General features: G+C 43.0%; 1 pseudogene; it reads right to left on the reverse strand.

The window, feature by feature from the left end:
* Positions 1-26922, reverse strand: part of LOC144133923 (uncharacterized) — a 44822-nt pseudogene that overhangs the window by 16833 nt on the left and 1067 nt on the right.

Consider the following 26922-nt stretch of genomic DNA (forward strand, 5'->3'; position numbering starts at 1 on the left):
GCTATATATACGCTCTTTCCTGAATAAACCCTGTCGAAAGTGCAGCGCTCGTCTTGTTTCCTTCCTCGTCCGTGTTGCCAGTTTGCGCTCTTATGTCTTTCACGAATATGCACCAACAAGCCCAGTTTCAAGTACTTCTTTGCTTTCCTGTGTTTTGCGGCTCTTATATACACCCTACCCCCCGTCAAAAGTATAAGGCCCAAGAGATTTGCTTGTGAGGCCTGCTGCATGCTTCATTGTGCTTTCTCAGCGGCCATGCCCCCTACCCTTTCGAAAGAGTAATGGCATCGCGTCCTCAGTGCCCCAAGCTTTGGACGGCTAGACATGCTAGGGAGCCCCGCTGAACAGCATAAAAGCGAAGCCTTCTGGCTATATACTTTTGACGGGGGCTGCACTTATCGGTTGGCAATATGTGTTGAGCGCACACTAAGGTAAATAAATGGTTTCTGACTAACGCCGCTGGCCGCAGCAGAAGAAGGTTGTGCTTGTTGCACAGGATTAGTGCAACAAACTATCGCCTTGCTCACAACTGTTAAAGCTCACCTGAAGACATTTTTATTTGCACAAGAATATTTTTGATAGTCTCTGATGCTGACCAGAAAGTGTATTGTTTTTCCTGGATCCGTATTACGCAAGGACATATAGTGTATGCCAACGCAAAGCACTAACAGTCTTCTCATGCGCTCTTACTTTCCAAAATCGCATAGATGAGTGTGGGAATCGCAGCTCTGATGTGGCAGAGGCCGCATTACAGAAATTCTAACGCAGTGCACGAAAATGTTTGTTTGTTTTGTTGTGAATACATAATAATTCACTGGGTCACAAGGCACCTCAAATTAAGAATACCAGCCGCGCTCAGGCCTCTTTGACCATACATCTTGAAGGGACGAAGATTGGTGTGAATGTAGTGCGCACTGTACTTGAATTCTCATTAAATCAGTCTTTCACGTCGCCATAGCTAAGAAGCTGGCTGTCGCCATCACAAATATTTTAGGAGCTACCACGACGGGTGATGAAAAGGCAGCATTTCCTGATCATAAACTTTTAGTCTCCGCAGCAGTCAAAAGAATTGAAATATAGTGCTGTTCGAGCGCCATAACACAAAGAAATGAGTAAATATCTCTTTGCGCGTCGGTGCGAAAGCGTCGATAAAATATATGAGCAAAGTGTCTCTAACCTCGTTTGACGCCTGAATGCTATCAGAAATTAATTTGTTTGAGATGTAGATGGAGCTAGTCTTGCGCGCGAGTATGAAGAGATGTTTTACTTATGTGCATGCAATCTAAAAATTCGGCAGTGACCGTATAGCCACAAATTATTGCGCCATAACGCACAAATTGAACTTAAAAAATGAAAGCAAAATACTAGACAATAGAGCACAAAAAAGTTCACTCGAGAAAAATATTGGTTACATATGGCTGCAAAGAAACTAGGACGTCCATAGCCCAGTGCACGAAAGCTCATTTGTCTTCCTGTCGCGCCGCTGCCACCCAGGCATGCCAGGATAGAGAAGTAATTTTGTGAACCTACGTAGAAGGTTTCATGGCGACGAAGAGGTAGAGGAAACGCTCGAGATTGGCATACAGAACATTCTGCTACTTCTTGTTAGGTCAAATTATCAATTCCGAACTGAGACAGACGAGATTATAGAGAGGCAAAAAGCAGGAACATCTTTTCAGAATGATTTCGCTTCACTTTGATGAAACCCAGTCGACTTAAAATTATTTCCGAACCCTCCTCCACCGCTTGCTTCATAGCCAGCGCTTGGTTGCGCAGGAAAATGGAGGTATTATTGACAATAATTTTTTCCCTCACAAGTGTAAAAAGTGCAAACACTTAGTGTACAATAGCATTGTATCTTTGGCGTGCCAGGCGAACACAGCGTTGCTACAAAGCGTCGCAGTGCGTAACTGAGCTGCCGCAGCCTCACGCACGCTGAAGCGCTGACCCCCCTTCTGATCGCAATCTGGATGGAGCTGGAGTCGCCGACATATCGACAAAGCGCTGTGCGCTTGCATTTGCGACGCTACGACCTCCACTCCTAAGCACGATTCTTTCAAACTGGTGTCGCGGCGGCGGAAAGGAGGACAACCTCGCAGAAAGTTACAGTTTGAGAGCGTAAATTACACACCCAGAACGGTTATAAAGTGAGAGCGCCCCGCCCGTAGTGAGCTTGCGCTTTGCATGATATGACATAAAAGCCATGTGGTCGTGTGCAATTATCGTTCTGTGGTTAAGTGATGCCTCTAGTAATCTTACGAGTCATGTAGTATCGCGATGGAAAGAAACGCGAACAGCAACGCGGCGCCCACACGCTCCACTGTTGGAATTTCTTTTCACTGCTCTTTTACTTCGGTGGTAAGAAAAAGGCGCTATATTCGTCCGTGATGCATTCCAGGACGACTCTAGCGTGGTTTAAGTACCACAAAGGGAAAAGCGCAATGGAAAGAAATTCGGACAGCGGATCATGTGGGCGCCGCGTTGTTCGCGTTTCTTTCCATCGCGATACTACAGCTCACTTTAGTTTCTGCCCACGCCTGTTTCCACTGTACACCCACATGCTTCCAGTGTCTGAAAAACCGCGAAAAGCACTCGACGGCAAGTAGCTGGCAGATCAGAAACAAACCCTGAAGGTCGTGGAGGAGCCCGAGTTAGATGTCCCCCAATTATAATCTCCTGTCTCCGGCGGTCGAAGCCCGTTGCGTTTGTGGGTGGTCGGGTATCCCGTGAGTGGAGCCGCACCACTGGGCAATCTTGACGCCCTCCCTGTCCTGTCCAGGCAGGCCACTAATGGAGCCGAGATATATGAAGGATCAGAGCAAAAGACTCGCTGTCCCCATTTCTATAACCCATTTCACCTATTCCTCTCCGCTACGTCCCAGGGAGATCAGGGGCGTCTCCCCGGGCCCGCTACCCTGGCTGTGGGTCGCTATGTAGCTTTTAGCCCCCCCCCCCCTTTTCTTTTCATTTTTCTCACCTACATGTGGTAAAACTACCTTTGCGTTCAGGCTTTTTCATTTATCTGCAAATTGGATTAAACTTAAGGCTTTTATACGCAGATGGTGCAGGCAGGGTCTTATTATTTTTCATTTCTTTAGGTTGCCCTACCTAATAAATGGGCATCCAACACCGTCCACGACAAAACCATCCCTTAAGGCGTCGACAGCAAAATAAGCCCAGATGGAAAAAATAACAGCGAAGGGGACAGGAGCGGTTATTCTAGTGGCGCCTTTCAGGAAAAGTTTTCACCACTTTATATTTTTTATATTAACCAAAATCTCAGCATTCTCAGTATCCCGTAATTATCTAGTGCTTGCTCAAGTTCACCTTTCTTGTTTTTTCTTGTTTATTTTCTCACAGAACCACTACTATGATCTGCATCTGTGAAAGGTGTTTTTTTTTATCACTGTGATGCTGTTTCTACCGCCGTCCGTGTATAACAGCGCGCAGTGTTTTGAACCCTCGGCCCTCTCAGGTTCAGAATCGAATTTAATGAATGAAATGACAATTATATTTTACAGACGTCACACCAGATACACTGGAACTCTGGGAGAAGGAACGGAGCAAGATCTCAACGCGACTTTGGCCATGAGCCCACTCTATGGTAAGCTACACTTCAGTACAGCAGAAATATCTTTAGTGTACCCGGGCAGTTACAGATCTGTTTGCTAAAAGACTGCAAGCAAGCCCTCTGTCAGATTATTTTGAATGCGGCAGCCATGTTTTCCGCTAAGCTGCCCTGAATGTAATATTATACGGCAGCTGCTCTCCCCGGGTTTTCCACTTCGGCGCAATTGCGTAATGCCAGAGCAGCTACCTTATAACGTCTTTGATAAAAGCAATAATGCAATGGGAGTTATTTCTCAGCATTGTAACGGAGATTTTGCGGCACTTCCTAAGCTCTAAACCTGCGTAAGATAAGATAAACTCTTGTACTCACATTTAGACACCGTTTATCTTTAAAGGGTGTCGCCAGGACCCCTTATCTGGCTGAGAAGCAAATCCTGTTGCCTGGTCAGTTTTGACAAATTAAGCCTGTGATAAGCGGCTTAAGCATAGCAGGGTAGCTAGAATTCAATGGGAAAGGCCTTTGTCCTGTAGCATATGTAGTTAGGCTGACGATGATTACTTATGAACTACCTGACTCGCCTTAACGCATGCCGACAGGACTTTCGAGATCTTTTTTTTAACTAAATAGCGTTAGAGTTGTCAAACGAAAACACGCCAACCTCAGGAAACTCATTGAATGGCGAAGAGACGCCACGTGACCTCGGATTGGCATCACAACCGTCATAGGGACAAGTCACCTGATAACAAAACCCCGCCGATTTCCGGTAGCATAAAATTATTTGGTCGGTCGAAAGAAGTCACGTGGGTTTATGACGTTATCAAAACCTGACCACCAGATTGTGAGCTAGCTCTCTACCGTGACAGGTGATAATTGAATTAATTATTGGTCGAGAGTTGTCACCTGACCTTGCGACGCCATCGCAAGCTGTCCAGCATGTTTTCAGCAATCGGTTTTCTACTGCCGCTAACTGTCCAAATATAGTACCTGACGGAGCGAAAACTGCATAGAAACTGACACAAACACACACAGAGGTTGCAACCGAATTACGTGAAATCTAATGTTGTCGCATTCTACTCTTAAGCGGACTTAAACATCCTCGTCGTTTTTTCTTTGTAGGATTTCTGTGGTTTGGTACCGAAGAGAAACTACACGTCTCTTTCTGGCCACTATTTTGTTCACAGTGTTTCGATGCTTTCTAAAGAACAAGCGCGTCAGTGGACTGGCCAAGATTTTTGATACCCCACCGTTTGTGAAATATTCGGCATTTGAAGAAACCTTCATAAGCAAACAGAGAACGTGCTTAAATGCCGCGAAGCGGCAGCTGTGCCGTCGTTCTTACCCGACGGCCCTGTGTACTCCCCAAATTTCAAACGTGATAGTTGAATTTCTCAGCCGTAATCTCCTTCTAGACTTAAACGAGAAGTCAGACTGACGTGACTAACTTCACCTTCTTTTTGTCCTGAGAGTCCTGCAGTACTTCTGGGTTCGGTAAAGTTTTCTGTCTCTCTCTCTCTCTCTGCCTATGTGTTTGTTTTGCTGCATTACAGTCTGCGCATGAGGGCAGCCAGACACCAGCACCTCTATGGTACGGTCCAACCCTATTGCTGACTTACCTGCAGCAAAAAGAGGGCTAGGTTTTATCTCCTGGTACTATGTTGTCCTTAGCGACACAACATACAGGTAGCTTCTGTGCATTCGGCATACGGCACAAAAATTCCTGTTTTGGCTCTTGTGGGCCGTGTTAATATATAAAACAAATTGAATGCTGAAATGCCCCATACTGACTTCGCCACACAAGTCTCATCAACGGTGATGTGGGCTTGCCGTGTGTAGACGCTACAGCTTAGTACCACTGGGCATTTAGTATTATCGGTCACTTTTCCGATATGCGATCGCGCACCGCGGTATCAATAGAAATTATTTTTGCGACTTGTCATTGTGAAGCAATAAAAGCAGGAATGGATACAGGTAGGACCTCTGCTTCTGTCTTAAGGATCAGGACCGGGAATAAATTCATGCCGCCTGTTATCTCTGATCTACTTGTTAGGTTTGATTTATAGCTTGGGTTTAACGTTCCAAAGCGACTCAGGCTATGAGGGACGCCGTAGTGAAGGTTTCCGGAAATTTCGACCACCTGGGGATCTTTAACGTGCCCAGACATCGCACAGTACACGGGCCTCTAGCATTTCGCCTCCATCGAAATTCGACCGCCGAGGCCGGGATGCGAACCCGCGTCTTTCGAGCCGGCAGCCGAGCGCCATAACCAATCAGCAACCGCGGCGGCTTGATCTACTTGTAACAGTGCGTTTTGCTTAGGGGTCATATCGCATATTTCAAATGAATTGTAGGCGTGCCAATGCACGTACCCAATATAAACTTATGTTTATTGTTTCCTTGAGCGCTCTTCCTGTCTGCTGCTGGTCGTTTTTTTTGCATTGCTTAGCCGTATGAATATTAACCCACTCGGCCGACTAAAAATTTTATGTTTACTGCACTCGCGAACTTAACCTGTTAAAGACGGGGGCTATCTGCTCAACAATCGCACAAATCGTTACCATTACCGACCACTCCCATTTGAAACCAAACATCGAACACATCCATGCCCATCCATGAACATTAAAAAAGACAATGTTCGAATCACACTTTTCTCTTAAATCTTCCTGACGGGGCACTTGAGGTACAATAAAAAATTACTTGCCGAAATGAAAATACTGCAGGTGATTATGAATTTCAAGGATATATTCTTACTTAACGCAAGCAATCAAATAAATGAAGTGAGCCTTTTAACTAAACGCTACTAATGATTTTTATCACACGTTAGAGCAAACCTTCGTGCACTGTTTCATCCTAAAAACCACTTGCTATCACTTCTAATATATTCTTCTTTCCAGGTGTGGGAAAGGAGAGAACGTATACATTACGTTATTGGAACCAGACAGAGAAGTGCTTTCTTCTAACATTCTCGGACGGAAATGGTAATACTTAGATTGGCTGCGAATTCCCCCATACGAATTAGCTGCCTTTTTTCCGCCAGTTCAAGAAGGTCCAAATTGAAAATTTTCGTTCAGAATTGATATACTTCTCAGTACATCTCACGCAATAAAAGCGTTTCTCATCGAGACAAATGGCTTGCCCCAAAGACTGTGCCAACAAAAAACTGGCGGTGGTTTACCTCTGGTTAAACCTGGAGTAACGCTATGGCTAAAGCTGGCCGAGTGGAACTTGCTCACTTGAGAAAGAAAGAAAGAAGGAAAGAAGTTTATTGGTCCCAAAATTTATACAAAAGATCATATGTGTACAGACGGGGGTCCCATAGTCAAAGACTGTACCGAAACCCTCGATAGATCAATAATACATGAAATAATTGCAGCAACAGTTAGCGCATAATAATAAAATATAGAAAATAACAAATGAATACTTCACCACAAAACAGTGTAAAAGCACAAAACGCAGGTAATATACATGAAAATAGAATAAAACATCAGAATTCCGACAAAAATACCTTGAGGTTATTCTTGAATGCAGGCAAGGAAATTGATGTTTTTAGAGTGGGCGGAAATGTATTCCGAAATGAAATTGCTTGAGAAGACGACGTCGTTTTACCGTTGTTGGTATGGACTTTGGGGAGAAGAAAATTGTTTTTTGCAGCAAATCTGGTAGGGTTGTGACTGATCAGGAGGATGGAGTCTACAAACTGAACGTGTTGGGTGCCATGTAGTAGATTAAAGAACATGATGCCCAGGGGATATTGTAAAAGCTGCGGACTGGTAAAATATTGTGCTCATGCAATAAAGAACGAGCATTAGTAGAGAAAGGGCAACGGGTAATAATGCGGATGTCCTGGTTTTGTAAGTGTTGCAGAGATGACAAAAGCCAATGATAAGTATTTCCCCATGCACTAATCCCATAAGTGATGTGAGTGTGTATGAAGCCATAATACAAAGATAGGAGTAGGCTGCGTGGAAAATAGGGCGCGCCTTAATTAGCGCTTTAATGCCAAACATAGATCTTTTTTTTTATGAGCGATACGAACGGAAAATTTAAGAGCTGAATCAAGAATAACGCCGAGAAAGTTGGTGTTATCAGAAGCCGAAACATTAAAAGAACCAAGGGTTAACGTGGGAGGACACGAAAGAATTTTCTGGCTGCTTTTGAAGACTGTGAATTTTGTTTTAGTAGGATTAATTACTAGCTGATTATCGGTACACCATTTGGCTACATCACTTAGAACGGCATTCAATTCGAGAGTCAGATCATCTATGGACGTATTAGATTATGACACTGTAATGTCATCAGCATATAAGACACAGTGAGTTGGGCTAATAGAATTAAGAAGTTCATTATTATATAGTAGGAATAGTACGCGACTTAAAAAGGAGCCCTGAGGGACACCTTGGTTAATAGGTTTAGCTTGTGAGATTGTTCCCCCAGTATTGATGTTTGTTGGCCATCTTGCAAATGGCTTTTCAGCAGTCGCGACACGGGACCTGTAATTCCACAGAATTTGAGTTTTTACGCAATATGGAGTGATTAATCATATCAAAAGCTTTTATTAAATCTAAAAAGAGAGCGCCCGAAAATTTGCCGTTATCTATACCTTTCTTGATAAAATCTGTCAAGAGATTAGAGCTAAGTTAGTGGAGCTGCCAAATCGAAAACCAAACTGGTGGGGTAGAAATTATACTAAATTTATCTAGGTAATCGTTTAAGCGTTGAACTATCAGTTTCTCAATTATCTTACTCAGAGAAGATAAAATAAATATGGGTCGATAGTTAGAAATTAGTCGTCTGACTTCTTTCTTGAACACTGGGATTACATTAGCTGTTTTGAGGCAAGCCGGAAAAACACCCGTCTTTAGGATGAGATTAATAACATGAAAAAGTGGTTCAGAAACCAGATTGGCTACAAGTTTAAGGTGGTGGGAGGATATCTTATCTAATCCAGCGCTAGTGTCCTTGAGGCTAGTAATCAGCAGTTCGATTTCCCGAGGGGAAACAGGAAAAAGAAAAAAAAAGATTGTTTACAACGCTTTATGTTTATTTTGGAACTAAGTGGACGACTATTATTAGGCGCAGAAAGGAAGTCACTAAAGGCATTCCCAATGTCGTATGGCTCAGTGTAGACTTTACCATTGAAAATAATTTCAGTAAGGGGGCTGTTTGCGCTGGGTAATCTGAGGAAGTCACTCAAAATTTTTCACTGCTTTTTAGTGTTATCATTTTAATACATTTCTAGCTCATAGTAAGATTTTCTCGAATGTTTCAGTAGGCTACTTAGGACAGTAGCGTACTTTTTGTAGCATGCAGCTAAAGAAACATTAAAAGGCAGCTTCTTAGTTTTTTTGTATAAGTTTTGTGTCGCATATAGTTTAATAAACTATCAGTCAGCCATGGATTGTGGGGAAATATATAATTCTTTCTACATTTTACTGATGTTGCACTCTCGGATACACAGGTGGAAAAAAGGTGGCAAATCATTCCAATGCTCGCTGTGAATCACTTGATGCAAAGCACGGAGACCAATTTATATTACTGATTACACCAACAAATTCTTCGCTATTAAACCTGGAAGTGTAGAAAACTGAACGTGAGGAACGGGAAACCACCGTGCGTAATAAAAATAGGAAAGTGATCCGTTATGTCAAGCTCAATAACACTTCAATAGGGTGAGGGGGAAATATTGGTAAGAACTTGGTCGATTAACGACGAAGATCCATTGGGGGTGCACCTGGTTGCAGCATTTATGATACATTCGTACCCGAAACCACCTAAAAAGAAAATATAGGAAGAAAAATAACAGTTTTCCGTATCTAGAAGAATAATATTAATGTCTCCAATAATTATAACATTCTTGTTGTCGAAATATAATTTATTTAATGTGCCATCTAGCGCTAACAGAAACTCGGGAAGAGATGATGAAGGGGAACGATAGATGCAGTCTAGTGCCAACCTACGACAGTCAGCGCAAAAAAAGTGAATGATTGCGTTCAATCTAAACAGAATCGCATCGCGTTGCATTCAGAGCGAGGTCTGGTCTACGCTGGTATGATATTTCTGCTGAAATGAAAATTTCAGCAACCCCACTGATGCTGGATGTGCGATTGAAGTATTCTGGTATATAAGACGAAAAGCCAAATAGGTTTCTCTCAGAAATGGAGAGCCAAGTTTCAGAAATGCAAATGAAAGAAAACGAGTGCTGAAGTGAAGTGATAAATTTATCAGTAAATAAATTCATGGGTTTTCCTGAAGCTGCGTGCGTTGAAATGGATAAGAGAATGAGTACTGCTTTGCAATGATATGTTGAAGCTTATCAGGAGATAGTGGAATGCTCAAGAGAGACTCAGCTGAGTCAGAAGCCATGCAGTGGCAAAACTAGGTAGGTACCTAAGGGTTTGTTTCCGAGCTGCTGCGGAAGACCCGAAGCTCTGTATCCGAACTTATGCGGAAGACCGTGCTTTCGTCAGTATTACGCGGAAGAATGCGACAGTTGTCAGTTCTGAGATGCTTCCAATTCATTTCCTTCTTGAGAAGCTTAGCCCTGGCTAAGAGTTTGTTGTTGTCATAGGTGAAGTGCTCACTCACATATACTGATGCAGATGAAGTTACAGGGAAGACAATTTGGTCCGTTGTGGGGTGAGCTTTACGTGCCTTGCACACGAATTCGTTTTTCTTTTCGCAACACACAAAGCGAGCAATGATTGTTTTTTCAGTTTTGTTTTTGGTGGCAACACGATGGAATATGTCAAAGTCAGCAGAGCCGATAGGACACTCAGTGATATTACCAGTGCTCTCCAACACCTTTTTAACAAGCTCACCTTTAATCACAAGAACTTCCTTTGTATCCACATTGTTCATCCTTGAGTATTGTTCGAGATCTACAACGCTTTTGTGCAGCTTTTCATTTCCATCTGCCAACAACTTGCTGGCAGCATTCAGCTCATACTGCTTTGCTTTCATTGTCTCAAATTCGTAATTTATAAATTCAATATGCTCAGCAACAAAGCATTGTCGTCCCCATCAGGAGCTTTCAGTTTCCAAAGAACTTGTGCAGTGATCTCTGTCACCACTTCCTCAAGTTTTCCTTTAAGTAACAATTCTAACTCATCAACTCCTTTTGCGAGTTCGACATTCGTGGGCATTGCAAACGGGTTTGACGAGCAAAAAAAAGTACAACGGTAGCTGGCAGCCCTTTCGGCAAGAATAAAGAGGCAAAAAACAGAAAAATAAAATGAACTAACCTGTGAAGCAAGTTCAAAGATATAGCGAACCTTGTAGAAACCGGAAATGCTGCCGAAAGTGGTGAAAAGCCGGAGACCGGTCCTATATAGCTGAGCTTTCGGCTGGAGCAAGCCGCGTATTCATCGATGCGATGAAACACTTCACGATATGGTTGCGCAGGCGTGGATGAGGGAGAGTGAAATCCAGAAAACAGCTCGATAATGGTCGCTTAGCCTTCAGGGCCAACAGCGAAGCAAGTCAGTCGACCAGCAAATCTGTGAAGCAAGTTCAAAAATTTAGCGAAGCTTGCACAAACCGCAAATGCTGCCAGAAACGGCAAAGTCAGTCTTTCGCCGCTGCGTTTCTCTGGGCGTTCCTTCATCTTCGTCCCACTTGACACGGCGCATGCGCACAACTGTTGCAGCTCGGTTTCGCCGGCTCGCCGCGCCGCCGGCAGCAGCAACTGCTCCGCATGACGTGACCAGCCACGGCGCCGCGCCGCCGGCAGCTGCTCCGCACCACGTGACCAACCACGTGACAGCGTGGCGGTGCAGCCACAGGGTGGCGGCACCGCCACGCTGAAGGCTCGCAATGCTACCGTAATGTAGCTATCGCTACAAAACGTGGTCAAGGAACTTAACAAAGAACTCAGTGCGTCATCATGATCATGAGCCGAGTTACATCAACAGCAGGAAAAAGTACTCTCCTATTGACTTCCAAAAAACCTGTCTTGCGCCAGCTGTTACCACATCACCTTGTAAACTTCCTGGTATATTCAACCGTCCTGACGTCTTGCCACGTCCTGCTACGTCTTCCTCCTTTTTGAACTCATTACGTTTACTTTAGAGACCGTACTAATCACGCGATGAGTATAGGTCATACGAACGGAGTGCAAGCACAAAGTTCCAGAGAAATATGGACCGATTACTACTATATCCTACACCCGGTGATTCGACCACGCACGTTTCTGGTTTAATATTAAATGTCAGTCACAATTCAATGAAGGTAGCGCAAATGGGGATTTCATAACCTATATAAAAAAGATAATTTATGCGGCATTTTTGATGGCGTGTGCATAAGCCTGGCAGTATAACAGAGCACCTGCGGCGAAGCTCAGACCAGCTGTAGTGGGTTTACTCACGCTAAAGGCAGTCAGGAAGTATTTGCAAAAGCTGCCCTAGTCACGAACAACAACACTTAGAGGATACCTAGCATATTTTTTATCTTAATTTATTTTCTTTTCCGCGTATGAAACGAGCCCGGTATATGGGGTAGTAAATTAAGAAAATTTTGTCGCTAAAAACAGCGACAGTTCGAAATAATGAACAACACCTAGTGCTATTAGAAGGTTTATGCAGATGTACGAACTCGTCTACTTCGCTTCTAGCACAGAAGTTGAAAATCACCCTGTATGCGAATCTAAAAGTGATGGCTTCATTCTCATAGTGTAACGTAAGAACAAAATTCCTTATAAAACAAAGGATCACAAAACCTCGGCGAACCAATGTTGGATGAGTGCCGATGAAGTGCGAAAAGAATTCCTATAGCAAATGCATCGGCATGTTGTGATCCACGTGTCCCTGATTTCACAAATTGGTTTCGCTGAAAACAAACACCTACATAACACTCAGTCTACTGGCTTTTCATTCTGTTCCAATAAAATGCGGCTCTTGTTAATAATCCACGCTTTTTTTTTGTTTCCAGGGAGAGTCAAATGCGAGGTGTACCAATGGGATGAAAAGATTGACGACCGCTGTGCGCCCTACTTTGCCCGCATAAAGGCTGATCGGCGTTGCACTTATCGTGTCTGCGAAACTGAGTTCTATAAATACTGCCGTCACCCAGATCCTGAGATAGTATATTCTGCGCCAAAATGTAAGAATGAAAATCCAACTTTCGCACAGTAGAAACAGTGCGCGGAGACCATGCCATTTTTGTTGCGTATGAAGGCCAGTGAATATAATAAACAGTTTTCACTTCCCAAGTCTGTACATAATGAGTGGCATCATATTATCACGTGGTGGTTTCGGCAGTCCGGCAGCAAGGAATTAGCTGAAGTCTTTCAATCTGTGCCCTAAAACCTGCGCTCTAAGAAAAAACTAAAGTCACCGCCGGCGGTAGCAGCAAGTTCACTGAGAGGCCGTCAATGATAAGACAGCCCATCGCTGTGTGCCGCCCTCAATTTAAAACTTGACAACTAACGCCTTCACATAACCTGCGATAATCTCGAACATCGTAGAAATAGCTTGTACAATGACTTCAGAGGAATCTGGCTGCCACTGGCGACACGAAACAAACGATGAGGCGCATGTCGGTGGCTTTCAAAAATAAAAAAAACAAAAACTTTAAACGTTTCGCAGCTTTAGCCCCTTGTAAGGAGCATCAGCTGAATGCTGAAAATGAAAAAGACAACATAAAAGAAAAAATAGCAACATTAGCACTCATTAGCGTTGCTAACTGGGTTTCAACCGCAGAATAAGCAATCCTTATGGACGTAGCTGGCGTCACTGGTATGCCGCATCTCCGTCTAGAAGAATTTCGTTGTCAAGTTCGCTAGGTCGACGAAGAACCTTGTAGGCACCAAAGAGGTGGTGGAAAAGTCCTGATGCTGGAATGCATTTAACGGCATATTTTTTCACCTCTCCTTGTCAACAAATTTTTGTTCGGGTGTCCGTCTGTCCCTACTCATCCCAAGAAAATAGATATCTCCAACTAAGTCACTTTAACTGCCGTGAAGAAACAGATATTAAAGAAGACAATGCACGAATATGGGCACCATGCAAACAACGTCCGTGGTTGCTGCAGGAACAAATAGCCCTAATATCCCCGTCCTTTCACTTGAGTGCAGGTAGCAGTAGCATATGCAAAGAGAATTAGCTCATGTTATAACCAGCTTGCATTTAGTATGGCATTAAAAGAGCGCTGAAAAACCTTTCCTCTAATTCAGCACACACGAAGAAAAGCAGGCATTCATATCAAGGACACCATACGACAGCAGAATTTTATCCCCTTACGAACGCATCATATTGTCACCCAGAAATGGTTGACGTAAGTAAGTCTGGTTTACTTGCGTTACTTGGACGCACAAAACGGTGCTGGGACGCGCAAGACAGAAGTAAGCACGAGAGATGAAGACGGCAAATCATCTAGCCCCGAAATGGCTCAAGGCTTGCCAACTGCCACCAAAAGCAGTTTAGATGCAGTATGGCGCCACTAGAGGAGTTAGTAGTGTGGCATTGCTCCCCCTCTCTAAAAGACACCGACTCGGTGTAGTAGCAATGGGAGGCAAGACCAGAAGGGTAGTCGGACGTGTCTGGCGTGTGGTGTAGACAAGCGCGAGGGGCTAGCGGGCGTGGTACGACATCATCCGGGCGACGTGGACCACTTCGGAGGCCGGCCGTCTAGAAGAGCGAACGGCTCCCTGGGGGAGAACTTCGTGGGTAACTTGACTGAGCTGGCGGAGCACCTCGTAGGGGCCAAAGTATCTGCGTAGAAGCTTCTCAGATCGTCCTCGCATGCGGTTTGGGCTCAACATCCAGACATGTTCGCCGGGCAAGTACGCGCATTTCGGTGGCGGAGGTTATAGCGCCGAGCGTCGTGAACTTGCTGGTGCCGGATGCGCTCTCGAGCGAGTTGGCGGGCGGCCTCAGCGTCACGAACAAATTGGGCAGCACCCATAACAGAGCGGGTAGCGCTAGCGGGAAGCAACTCTGCATCTAGCATGGTTGTGGCTTCGCGACCATGTACTAAACGAAATGGAGTGAATCGTGTCGTTTCCTGGACTACAGTATTATATGCAAAGGTGACGTAAGGTAGTATGGCGTCCCAATTTCGGTGGTCCGTGTCAACATACATGGAAATCATGTAGGCGACCGTCTTTTTGAGCCGTTCGGTGAGACCGTTCCTTTGAGGGTGGTAAGCGGTCGTTTTGCGGTGACTGTCGCCGCTCAGGCGCATAACCTCCTGCGTAAGGGCCGAGGTGAACGCTGTTCCCAAGTCAATTAAAACGATGGTGGGTGCACAGTGACGAAGCACAATGTTTTGAATGAAAAAGTTCGCAATTTCGTCAGTGGTACCACGAGGGGGAGCTTTAGATCCACAGTACCATCTGAGGTATTCGGTGGCGACCACAATGTAGCGGTTACCCAGCGAGAACTCCGGAAGTGGGCCGAGTATGTCCATGCCGACTTGATGGAAGGGGACCTGAGGTGGATCAATAGGCTGGAGGAGGCCGGCTGGCTTAGTTGGCGGTGTCTTGCGACGTTGGCACTCACGGCAAGTTCTTACGTAACGCTTCACAACTCCAGCAACCCTGAGCCAGTAGTATTTTTGCTGTATTCGTGCCAAAGTTCGACAAAAACCCAGGTGATCAGAAGATGGGTCATCATGGATCGCCTTCAAGTCTTCGTCGCGAAGGGCCGTAGGCACGACGAGTAGACAGATAGCTTCTGTTGGCCTGTAGTTTTTTCTTATACAGGACGCCGTCTCGTAAACAGAACGACGACAGCCCGCGCGAAAAGATTCGCGGGGGAGACTGAGCGCGTCCTTCTAGGTACTCAATGAGGGGCCGTTCCTTACGGAAATGCCATATCTGGACTTATATTAAAAAAAACAGATCTGGCATATCAGGAATTGAGCAGATATGGCATATCTGGACACATCTGGGCCAGATAAAACATATCTGCCTAATTGCTGATTTAAAGTACCGGATATGGCATATCTCGTCAGGTATGTCATATTTGCCCAAATTCCTGATTTAAAGTACCAGATATGGCATATCTGGTCAGGTATGCCATATCTGCCAAATTCCTGATTTGGAGTGCCAGATATGGCATGTTTGTTCAGATATGTGCCCAATTCATGATTTAAAGTAGGAGATCTGGCCCAGATATGGCACATCTGGCCCAAAACCTACATGCTTAAATGTAGAGGATGTCCGATTTGCTGTGCCTAATATGATCTCCATGACCTTTTCTGTGTTGCACATATATCTGGGCACCATTTCTGCCCAGTGTTGACTTTCCTGCAGATGCAATATGCATATGAATACAAATCAGCAACGGCGCCATTTTTATTATATGACTATATAGGCGCCCGGGCCTGCAGTACACTGGATACAGAGTAAGCCACGCACGATAGTCACAAGAAGACGAAAGTGGCTGTAGTACAAGAAGGCTAAGTGGATACGGGGTAAGCCACGCACGATAGTCGCGATACGATGAAAGGCAGCCGTGTCAAGCTGCTTTCTCGCTACTCACGAAAGGCTGGCTTTTGGAGTTTACAATAGAGTTTATGCTGCCCTCAGGGAACCATGGTGACAGTAATCAATCGATCAAGCGGCGAGCCGTCTGCACTCAGCTGAACACTAACGGTGAGCGCTCTTACTCCCCCCTCCGTAGTGCCACAAAAGATTATCCAGGAAGCTAGCTTATTGAAGTTCTTATAAGCGTAGCAATTACCCATGCACTTAAGATAATATAGAGGGTAAATTCGGACGAAAAAGTCTTTTTTTCGACGAACGAGTACAACCCAGCACACGCGTCTTTTCCTGCTGGTCGCGTTAGTCGGCCTTAAAATGTGCGTCTCAGCAAATTTATGAGGGTATGGTTGTACCACGTAATACAGGACTGGGCCCAGCTATTTTTGGGCGTGATAAATGCTCAATAAGAAGGCGTATAGTCTCATTTTGACGACGCGCACAGATACCGGAGTCGTCGAACAACCCCCGCCTTCCTGACGGGGACACGTGCGCCGCCGTGATTGGCGCGCACGTCGTGCTCAACTGAAGATCTGAGCAAAATGTGCAGTGAAAAGCTGAAGCAGCTGTTTCCTGCACAGATAGCTGCTTTGCCTTTTCACTGCGCATTTCGCTCAGCTTCGTTCCCAAAGACTGCAAAATTATCTTCTCCGAGAATTCCCACCCCTTCTTCGCGGCCGTGGTCTTGGTGTAGGCGGAAATAGATAAAAACCACAGTTAATTAACACATGACAGATTATAAGTGCTTGTATTTTCAGTATATCTTCCTTTATATCTACTACAGCCAAATTATTCCATGCAGACATGTATCAATTTAACTGATTCTGTACAACTAAATGACTTGAACGTGCGCTTTGAAAGTAACTGCTCCAAAATAAATTATTGTATATTTGAGCTCTGTTTGTGAGCACTTATTTTTCTTCAAATGAGCAAAGAGCAACAGCACACAATATTTAATATCAGATATAGAGGCAGGGTGCTTTGATTTAAAAACATGCACATCTTCCATGGAAGTGAAGTCTATGAGCGCTCAACTAGAATTTGCTTAATGATTGGAAGTGCTTTTTTATTCTCCTGAAGTGCCAACGAGCAACACAAGTAGTGACGTGCCAGCCACAGTTTCAGTTTTCAAACGTATGGTAACACATGTGCATGAGGTTTATCGTCCCAAGGCAACTTTGGGAGGTTTTGCACCCCCAATACAAAAACCTTCACTACAGCACCTCTGATTTCCAATTTCGACTGCAATGGATTTTTTAAAGTGCACTACCACCGCGCAGTACTTTCTCAAAAATTTAAGCCCTAATATAACCTTATTATATTTGTGAAAAGTTCCTAATATGACAAGTTTCCAATTAACACATTCTAGTGCTGGATGCAGGCCACTTATCACCACAAACTTCATAATATCATCTGCCTGTCTAACTTCCTGCTACCCAAGCTGTGCTTGCCTTCATTCCCTTCAAATCCATTCCTTTACCTTAAATGTCCATGCATTGATTATTTTGACTTGGCATTGTACACCCTGCTCATTCTGTCAAATTTGAAAATATATTGATGGTGCAAACCTGTGCCAATCAATACAGATTTGCGTGTACGCTGGGCAGGCTTTGGGGAAACAGCCAGCTGGTTTGTTACAAAATGATAAACAATGCATCCCAGCAACAATTAAAGCATATCATATATCTTAGCACTCATAATCCATCTTGCTCATACAGCCAGTGAAATCAGTTAATTTGTCTCATCAGTAAACAGCAATAAATGACAAAAAAACTGTGTAGTGCACCTCCAACAATGAGCAAGGGCACCCAAAGACTAAGGCAGAAACAAGAGAGCAGCTAATTCAGCAGAAACGAAAGTCACAGATTCAAAAATGCAGGAACTCACACAAAATGGCTCTGACCGCAGCTGGCTCCAACAGTGGCCGTTGCTCATTAGGCCTGTGCGTCCCCTTGGCACGATTGCCTTTCACTGAGCAAGTCAGCAGAGCTTGCTCCGTAGACACAGCTGTCAGCAGGCCACGGGCAGTCGCTGTCGCAGTCTTCGACAGTGGTTCAATGTTTTTGACGGACAATGACGCCACAAAAACACCACATCCAGGCCCCAACTCCATTACCTGCAGAAACAAAGCACACACCAAATAAAGTTAAGTTTCATTTTCAAATCTAACCTAACAGCGGCATTAAAATTCCTTAAGGGGACATTGAGGAAAAGATAGCTTGTATCAACACGCTACTGCATTCTAATAAAAAAGAGACCACTTCTACAGCAAACTGAGTTATAATAAGTTAAAAAGAACAAAACCTACTGGAGGCCCTTAAGTCTCCTTACATTCTGAGAATGCGTAACCATTAAGTGCTACTGTTTCATTTTCTGTTGCTTTTTTTAACCAAGTTAAATGCGCTTTTGCATAGTTTTGCGTGGTTCAACATTTTATTTTAGATTCTACTCATCGAGAGTTTTTCAATGTTATATGATATGACACTGTAGCCTACAGTTCAATTGTTAATCCCAAGTAACTAATGGTTAACCAAGACCTGTAATTAGGCATGTCCAATTAAAATCGACAATAGCTATCCAATCATATATGATTTGATGCTGTAGCTTAATGTTAAATTTTTAATCATAGATAACTAATAAATGTTAATTAAGACCTACAGTTAGTTCAGTGCAGTTACACTTGAAAGAAGCTATCCAATGATATAACACTTATGCTTCACATAAGCTACACAGCCACTATTCTGTACATATACGCCGTGCACACATGAGCCATGTTTTGCATTAAAATATAGGTGTTGCCATGAGTGCCCAATTTCTCATAAAAACGAGTGTCGACATAAATTTTCAAGCCTGAATCTAAGCACCTAGGCTGTCGCAACTAGTTGTTTTCGGTGCAGGTGCATGTCTGAATCAAGTGACAGGAATATTTTGAATTGAATTTCCTCACGCATAATAATAATAAATGGTCTTTGGAAAGGAAATGGCACAGTATGTCTCATATATCTTTGGACTCTTGAAACGCACCATAAGGTAAGGGATAAAGGAGGGAGGGAAAGAAGAAAGGAAGAAAGAGGTGCCGTAGTGCGGAATAATTTCGACCACCTGGGGATCTTTAACGTGCACTGGTATCGCATAGCACACGGGTGCCTTAGCGTTTTTCCTCCATAAAAACGCTGCCGCCACGGTCGGGTTCAAAACCTAGAACTCCAGATCAGTAGCCGAGCGCTCTAGCCACTGAGCCTCCGCGGCGGGGCTATTTCATCATGCATAAATGTGTTTTAATGTGGCTAGACAAAAGTCACTACAGAAACAATTTTTACTCAGCGCAATCACTGGATAGAGTTCCCTTGATTGGTGATGGAGCAAAAGCTCTTTCACCAAGGCTGCAAATGACCCAGAAGTTGGGTGCACCATTCCAAACTACTATTCTGAGCCTCCTATTGTGTATACACATGAAAATCGGCTTCCTTTCACACTTCTTGTGCGAAACTAGAAGCTTGATAATTTCCTTCTATTCTGGCAGTGAAACGTGAAAGGAGAGAAGTGGCTTTATTAGGACCACAAGTGTCCCCAATGCTGCACCTTTTCTGCCTCAAAAAACGATAGGGCAGCCAAGGTGAAGTGCCTTTGCTATGCAGAGAAGTTGACTTGTTCAAAGGGTCTATATATTTCTTGTGAATCAAAATGATACAGCGCGCATACAGCACATGAATCTGATGAAGTTGGCATAACATCTTTTCAATTTAGGTGTATATGAGTGAGCGCGTATCTACCCAGGGTTTAATAATACTTTAAAACACCTCAATAATAAGAAGAAAAGGCTTTTTCGAGTTTCCAGAAGAAATAATAACCTTAGCACGTGGAGGAAATATTACGAAGCCGAAAAGGTTTATAACGCCCAAGTTTTTAAATCTAAGCAAACATTTTTTAACACCACTCTCCCCGGAATGTTGCGCACAAACCCTCGTCAGTTTTGGAAATGCATTAATCCTAACCCTAGCAACAGAACACTACGCGACGATGATAACACTGCAGTTGCCGAACTGTTACCGAAGTGTTTAACCAAACCTTTAGTTCTGTAATTACTCGTAAACCAGACGGTGATCTACCTGATTTTCTGTCCCTTGGTTTCCCTGTTATGCCCGATATATCATTCGAACCCCATGGTATTGTTAAAGTAATTGACTCTTTGAAACTAACCTCATCAGCAGGTATTGATGACATTAATGTTAAGGCACTAAAAAACACAAAATATGTCACAAGTGAACTGCTCTCTCATATCTTTTAGCAATCTCTTTTCTCAGGAATTATACCGTACGACTGGAAAGTGGGCAAAGTCATTCCAGTACCAAAAAAGGGCCTTCATCTTCTCGTCACTATTACCGTCCGATATCCATTACTGGCGTTGCATCAAAGCTAATAGAACACGTATTCTTCTCTCACATCATGAAATTTCTAGTTTCTCTTAATTTCATTCACGCAATCCAGCACGGCTTCATAAAGAACCTTTCTTGTGATACACAATTAGCTCTTTTTATTAATGACATAAGCGCTAAACTTGATCTCAACATTACAGTGGACACCCTCTTTTTAGACTTCGAAAAAGCCTTTGACAAAGTTCCACACAAGTGGTTTTTTTTACTCTCACATGTTAGTCTCAATTCCCTCGTTCTTGCCTGGATTCGTAACTTTCTAACTAACCGGAAACCGTTTGTTTTTGCTAATAAATGTTCATCCTCCCGCTCTTCTGTTATTTCTGGGGTACCATAAGGCACAGTTCTCGGGGACCTTCTTTTTCTCATTTATATAAACGATCTACCAATTGACATACGCTCTAACATACGCTTGTTCGCTGATGATTGCGTTGTTTACCGTCCTATACTCAGTAACAATGATCACCAGCTCCTTCAATCTGACACAGAGAACATATTATCTTGGTGTGACAAATGGCTAATGTCGCTTAACGTGAAAAAACTTCTCTACTTTCCTTCCACAGGCGTTACTCTGACCTATCTTCAAAGTACTTTATTGCTAACTCAGAAATCACTGCTGTAAGAACTTAAAAATACTTAGGTCTACTTATAACGCATGATCTTAGGTGGTCATACCATGTCACACAATTTTCAAAGGAAGCTGATCGCGTCCTCGGGTATTTTCGGCAAACGTTATGTCTAGCACCACCATCGTTGAAATCACTAGCCTATCTAACATTTGTATGGCCTACACTTCAGTACGCATGTGCTATCTGGGACCATAATCAAAATAACCTTTCTAATACGCTAGAAGCAATTCAAAACCGCGCCTCTAGGTTCATCTTCTCTGCTTATTCTTATCACGAAAGTGCCACCAAAACTAAAACGCAATGCTCATCTCTCAAGTTTAACTAGGCGACGTCGCATCGCAAGATTATGTCTGTATCACAAGTTCTATTATCATTTTCCGCACGAGTAAGTTATCATCCCAGCCTTCCGCACCTGAATCCGCACGAACCATGAAAAGACCTCCTATCCTCCGCCTTCCCCCACATCTGCTCATCTGTCCTCATTTTTTGTCCGCACCGGAAAAGACGGGAATGACTTACCCGGCCACGTCGTGCTTCATACGGATCCATCACTATTGAAGTCGACGATTGAAGCAATATTATGCCCTGTTACCTACTCCCTCATGTAATACACCTTCAATGGGGCCTTTGAGGTAGTAATAAATAAATAAATAAATGAATAAAATCATATACAAGTAAGTCTTTTCTTGCTGCGAACGAAGGGGGCATGAATATGCTCGTTTGCCCTGCACTGGTTGTTGCTTTGCTTAAGAAAGCAAGCATAGCTGTGTGCACCAGTATTTTCTGCAAGAAAGCTGGAACCTGTAATGGTGCGGAATTTGTGCACTTTATATCTCCTGGCATGAAAAGAGTTCAGGAAAGATTTGTGTCTGGCCGCATTGATCACACAGGCCATGAAAAAGGCAAAAAAAAAAACACAGCCTAGTTGCTCTATGGTTAAACAAAAACAGCTGCTGCACATCCCCAGTCATTTTCGTTTATTTTGCAGCAGTGTGGCACAAACTATCTTACAGGTGCACACAACGCCACAAGTGAGGAAAAATCAGCTACTAAAAAAAGAAATGTCCTTTCCTATGCGTGAGCATAAACGAGAAATGGATCTCTACTTGCAAAATGTGTAGGAGAGTTCACCAATGTTTCATGACAATATTCAGTAACTCTCTAGTCAAGCATGTAAACCTAAATGTATACCAGAATAATTTTTCCCCATGAACAAAGATGTAACTTGTATAAATTGTACCCTCACAATATTCATTATGCGATGCCTGAAAGGAATTACGGTGTGGCAAAGGATGTCAAGGATGAGTAGAGGTGTCTATTCATTTCGTGCTTTGTGGAAACATTTTTTTTCTTTTAGTTTGAGCTCTGTCCTGCTATTTCAACGGCATGAAAATGTCTGACTTAATTTGCTCAAAATTTTTACTACTTTTACCATGCTTTAAAAAAATGTTTGCTCACACATGACATTAGATGTTTGGATGAAACTGAAACCCGTGTTAAAGACGTACAAGAGAAGTAATAGTCGCAGATTGAAGCAAGATATCCTTAAAGAAAAAATTGGCTTTATGAAACAAGAACAAATATTTTCTATTGTGACATTTCAGTTTCAGTGAACTGTTCTTCTTTGTATGAATGGATGATTTGTATTATCATCTTATAGGCCCATCACATTTGTCACCCTTTGATGTGGTAAGGAAAGTTTTGCTGCAGTAGTCAGAGAGAAACATGAAAAGTTAAAGAATCTGAAAAGATATTTTGATAGGCACCCTGAATACAATGAAAAATTACAGGAGCACACTTAAATCTGCTTACTTGCCAAAATGTGAAAGCATTGCGTGTTCCATACATTGTTCTGTTACGAGTTCCACGTGCATTTATACTGGTAAAATTTGTAAAAAGTCAAATTTCTGGAGTAAAAGGACAAAATTTGGGGCTGGCCCACAAAATTTCGTCCCAAATTTGCAAGTCGCCACTGAGGTGGCCACACTTATATAAGGTTAGACATCAATTTCGGTCAAACTCAGGTGAAGTCAAATTTTGAAGGTCCCTATAGAGACCGAATTTCGGGGTGGGCCCACAAAAGTTGGGAGGGCACCATTGAATTGGCCATTACCTAATTAGGTTAGACATCAATTTTCGTCCAATTCTGACGAGGGCAAACTTAGAGTGTCTAGGAAAGGGGCGAAATTTTTGCGATGGCCCATCCAAATTTGGAGATGACTATTGATGTCGCCATACTCAGATTAGATTGCATACCAAATTCGGTAAAATTATCTGGCTATACAGGCTGATATGCTCTGATAACAGTTCTTACAGGCACGCTCTGTCCACAACTTAATTTGCTCCAATAATTAACGAATCATTTAAACATCTCACTAACTTAATTACTCCTACTACTTACATATTTACTTAATGAACTATTACGTTAATTATCAATGCAGTTGGTGATTGACAGTGTGCGGACAGTTCTGATGACACATTTGACGACAGGCTCTGTCCACGCCAGCCATGACCAAAAGAAATGCTTTCGCATTAAAATTACCCAATGATCCTAACAAACGGCATGCTCTGTGAGTGGCTGTTATAAAAAAAGCCTTTTCAGATGTGATGAATGATGAATGGGTGTCTAATGCGAGCATTTTTATTTAATGATGTGCAAGGTTGCTACAGTCTTGTGAGTTGCGTCGTCCTGTAGCAAAAAAACAGTGGTAACGGCTGAAATTAAATGGTGCAAATCTACCAGAATCTTGAGCAGCCACATGTCCTATGGAACCAGGCTTCTTGTCCTGAGTGTGCTTTATAATTTTACAAGATGCAGTATCAACTAGCTCAAATGTCGATTCTGCTTCACTGCCACATGATTATGACACCTTATAAACAGTGTAAATAATGCACAAGATGAATGGTGCCACACACTTGACAGTGCATGAACCCTTCTTCCGACAGGCGGAATCTCTAACTATCATATACATTATCGCTCTCACTCATGGCTTTTGGGGAGCTGGAAAAAGACTCATTTCCTTCCTATGTTTCTCCGTTGATAGAATACAGTTTAAAAATGCAAGAAACAGATGTGTTTGACTATTTTAGGATGAGCTCTTCCACACCACACCTTGCCCACTTTTGTTGCATTCTGGTCACTTCTTACAAAGGGTTGCACTGAGTGTATCTCTACAGACAAAGGGCGGGCATGTGAAAAAAATTGTTCATACAGAATTATGTAGCGGGAAGAAAACGCAATGCAAAACAGTTGAGACCTATAGGCTGGCTACCCCACAGGTTCAAATATGGCTATCTCACGGGTCGAATGCGGCAAACAGACACTGCTGGTAATGTCACACTTTCATTGAGCTCCTGCTCTGTCTGCATTTAACTGTTTAAAAATGAATCACTGGTTTCACTATAAATACTACTCCATTATACAAACAACCTTTTCTTCAAATATTGCAATATGAAAAGAGGTTGTCTCTTTTCTTATAGGGCAGTGCTGCATTTTTTTTTGCCTGATGTCAGCCCAATGAAAAAAGTGGACTTAACAGAAGTGTTTCTCTCAACTGCAACATTTTCAAAGAGCAAGAAAGGTGAAAGATCTTAATTTACTACCTACTGACAAGCTGTTTGAAAATACTGCATTGCATATTTTTTCAGTAGAGCTGTATTCCACACTTGTTTAAGCCAAGACATTTTTTGCACAGGTGTTCGTTACAGCAACAAGATACATTTATGAAGCGTGACAGATGCGTACAAAAAGGCATCAAAAATGTGTTGAAAATTCAAGAATACCAGAGAAATAACCTCCAGACAAGAGCAGAGAGTGCAAAGCCTCATGCTATAGCTATGTCCAGTACAAGACACTGCAGTGCACCTTCAGGCAGAAACATTGCACACAGAGTACTTACTCCAGGGTAGCTCCATGTGTGCCGCAGCTGTGATGACATGGTCACGTTAGAAGGTGCCGCAGCTGCGCTGACTCCAGGAGCCTGCTGTTCATTGTGTACTGGTCCCACAGCTCCTTCTCCAGGATCTTTAGCGGCCTGTGCGTCACTGTTATCATATGGTGGTAGTGTTGAAGCATCTGTTGATTCGTCTCCAGATGGCCCAGCTTCGTCCATGATGGGTAGTTGCCGAGGGCAATTTTTTTGCTCCAGTTCCTTGACGAACTTTTCAGCTCTTTTGAGGTACCCGTCGAGCCCTAGTGCAAAAACGATACCTCGCACTTTAGCAAACATTGATAGAAAGCAGTAGAAAGGAAAAAAGTTGGCAGAGGGTTCTCTTATAAATTATTTACCACAGTTAATGCAGGAAATAACACAAGTGCAAATGTACGTATACATTTTGCTCTGAACAGTCTCCTGCCAGAAAAAAGTGCAAAAATGTTCATATATTCTTGTAAAACTTTCTATAGGATAACAGTAAGCATCGAAACCATGGTTTGGGCAGGAATTTATACATTACATCGGCAAAGAATGCGACACCATAGCCAACTACAGCTATATGCCGCGCTGAAACTTAACATGCGGCTCAAGCAATCAGGTTGCTTTGTTGTTGTTGAGTGTTGGTTTTAAAGGCGCATAAGCAACTGAGGCTATCATGCACCAAACGCAAGGTTAAACGTCTGATGGGTGTATTATTGACTGCAATTGTTGTTTCCGAAAATCACTGATCTAACAAAAGAAACTTTGGTATTTTCTTACCTGCCCCTGCAAATGTTCATTTCCTTTCCTTAAATCTTTAATTTTCTTGTGCAGAATCACTTCGTGAGCTTCCTTGATAGAAGCTAGAAGGTTGTCATTTTGTTTCTTTCGGCAGTGTTGTTTGTAATGATATTAAGGAAGAAAACAATTTGAACACATCTTTGCAAATATTGCATAAAAATAGAGCTGCAAAAATTATAAAACAAGCTAGACGGCTACTGGTCATGAACTCTGAAAGCCTTACAGCCCCAAGAGATTGCAGAACACACAATAAGGTATATAGGAAAGCTTTCTTCATAGAGCGATTTTAAACTGCGTTTTTGCGACACTGAACTTGGGTGCATAGAAGAAAACAAAGAAAAATGCTTCACTGGCAGTAACAGTGCAGTCTGCCTCTAGCGCCCAGTGGCACAGGCAGAGATTTTTTTTATGTGTAAGCAATAATAGGCTCATGCCACAGAAAAGTGTCTGCTGAAAATGTGTCTGCCTGCAATCCCAAACCTGGCCTACCTGGACCCCTAGAACTGGACTTTGTCAGAATTTGACAAAGATTGGTGTCCACCTGATTTAAGTATAGCCAACTCAGTGATGACTTCAAAATTGAGGTGGTCCACCCACAAAATCTGGCCCACAAGACACCTGAAATTTGACTTCGTCCGAAGTTGACCAAAATTATAGGTGCCCAACTTAATCTGAATAAGGCCTACTTAGTGGTGACTCCCAAATGCAGGTCGGCCACCCTCAAAATTTGAAATGCTTCGCATTTTCTGGGCATGAGAGGCTATGTGCACCCTTGGAATTTTTTTTATTATTCTTGACCCCCATATACCTTATGTTATACGGGCACTTTCATTCTTAACTGAGTGCATTCTTGACTTACATTTGAATAATACTTCACATACAACACCACTTGGCAAGAAGGTAACCTGCTGTGTGTACTGGTATGCCAGTCATGTTTACCTTGAAAACTTTTTTACTGCCTGCAAGGCGGTGTTCCCTCTGCTTCTGTCTCTCCTGGCATGGTAGATGAAGTTGAATGCTATGAAAAGTACCAGTCTACGGCTGCTTTATGGAGGAAGAAAATTATTTTTCTGTGCTTTTTCACCACACAACAAACACA

This window comes from Amblyomma americanum, chromosome 5, assembly GCF_052857255.1.
Source record: "Amblyomma americanum isolate KBUSLIRL-KWMA chromosome 5, ASM5285725v1, whole genome shotgun sequence".
NCBI lineage: Eukaryota > Metazoa > Arthropoda > Arachnida > Ixodida > Ixodidae > Amblyomma > Amblyomma americanum.